Below are 2,207 nucleotides of genomic sequence, written 5' to 3'. Positions count from 1 at the left end.
AGCGTGGTGGTGGCAAACACAGAGGACCCCCTACCAGCGATCAGACCGTCGTGAGTCCCACTCAGAGTCACTCTGGGTGGGCATGTAAAAATCCAGATTACGCCGCGCTGGAGCTCTGGAAGTTCCGACCTCCAGGAAAAGACAGGCTGGTTTTCTGAAAAGTGCACCCCAGGCAGGGTGCATCTTTTCCTGGGCACGAGCCCAGCGCACATGGTGTGGTGGTCCGGCTCTGGTGCCAAAGTTTGGGGGAAAAAATAGACAGAGTCCAATAACGTGGTGTGGTTCCAAAGCTCCATGCCCTCAGACCTCCCTGGCCAGCCCAGGGAGGGTGGCCCGTCCTGGGCCAGATTCAGATTCGCCCGCCACCCCTGGAGCTCCGCCTGGAGCGAAGACGGTCCTAAAACGGGCCTTCGGGGATGTATGAGAGAGGGGGAAGCGTGGTGGTGGCAAACACAGAGGACCCCTACCAGCGATCAGACCGTCGTGAGTCCCACTCAGACTCACTCTGGGTGGGCATATAAAATCCAGACTACGCCCCGTCGGAGCTCTGGAAGTACGAGACCTCCAGGAAAAGACAGGCTGGTTTTCTGAAAAGTGCACCCCAGGCAGGGTGCATCTTTCCTGGGCACGAGCCCGGCGCACGTGGCGGGGTCCGGCTCTGGTGCCAAAAAAATTGAGAAAAATCGACTAAGTCCAATGGCGTGACGTGGGTTCAAAGCCCCATGGTCTCAGACCTCCCTGGCCAGCCCAGGGAGGGTGGCCCGTCCTGGGCCAGAGTCAGATTCGCCCGACACCCCCTGGAGCTCGACCTGGAGGGAAGACGGTCCTAAAACGGGCCTTCGGGGCTGTATGGAAGAGGGCAAGTGTGGTGGTGCAAAACACAGAGCACCCCCTACCATTGATCAGACCGTCGTGAGTCCCACTCAGACTCGCTCTGGGTGGGCATATAAAATCCAGACTACGCCCCCCCGTCGGAGCTCTGGAAGTACGAGACCTCCAGGAAAAGACAGGCCGGTTTTATGTAAAGTGCACCCCAGGCAGGGTGCGTCTTTCCTGGGCACGAGCCCGGCGCGCGTGGCGGGGTCCGGCTCTGGTGCCAAAAAATTTGAGTAAAATCGACTAAGTCCAATGACGTGGTGTGGTTCTAAAGCTCCATGGTCTCAGACCTCCCTGGCCAGCCCAGGGAGGGTGGCCCCGTCCTGGGCCAGAGTCAGATTCGCCCGACACCCCCTGGAGCTCGACCTGGAGGGAAGACGGTCCTAAAACGGGCCTTCGGGGCTGTATGGAAGAGGGCAAGTGTGGTGGTGCAAAACACAGAGCACCCCCTACCATTGATCAGACCGTCGTGAGTCCCACTCAGACTCGCTCTGGGTGGGCATATAAAATCCAGACTGCGCCCCCGTCGGAGCTCTGGAAGTACGAGACCTCCAGGAAAAGACGGGCTGGTTTTATGGAAAAAGTGCACCCCAGGCATATGCTTGTCGAACGGTCGGTCTGGGTAAACGGCGAGTGTCCGTGCTGTTGCGTGCGAACGAGATTCCCAATGCTAACGAACCTCCCCCGGCTGGCGACCGGGGAGAGCGCCTCGTTTTCGGGCACGAGCGAATGCGTCTGCCTGGCGGAGCCCCCGTCGGTGCCGAGGTGGTCCTGAGACGGGCCTTCGGGGTTTTGTCGAGGAAGGGGACAAGCGCCCCAATCGGACAAGGCGACGGGCTAAAAAATGGTGCTCGGTATCGGTTTCTGACATCCAGGCGGGGATGCGTCATCTGGGGTCGGCAGGCAGGCAGGCAGGCGGTCACCAGGGCGCTCTGGAGGAAAAGGCCCCCCCTCCGGAAAAAAAGGACAGAGTCCGTAAACGTGAAGTCGAAAGAGTTCCCCAGGGCCGGCCCGTCTCCATGGCCGGTGACCTGGGTGGGTGCCTCGGACCCGGGGCGAGACGGTATCGGTGGGCGTGAACGGAGCACCCGTCGGTGCCGAGACGGTCCTAAAACGGGCCTTCGGGGTTTTGTCGAGGAAGGGGACGAGAGCCCCGCTCGGACAAGGTGACGGACCAAAAAAAAAAGCGTTGCTCGGTATCGGTTTCCGACATCCTGGGGAGGATGCGTCGTCTGGGGTCGGCAGGCAGGCGGTAACCAGGGCGCTCTGGAGGAAAAGGCCCCCCTCCGGAAAAAAGGGACAGAGTCCCTAAACGTGAAGTCGAAAGAGTT

Source organism: Pimephales promelas, chromosome 2, assembly GCF_988280905.1.
Source record: "Pimephales promelas chromosome 2, fPimPro1.hap1.1, whole genome shotgun sequence".
NCBI lineage: Eukaryota > Metazoa > Chordata > Actinopteri > Cypriniformes > Leuciscidae > Pimephales > Pimephales promelas.
This window is presented reverse-complemented; position numbering follows the sequence as displayed.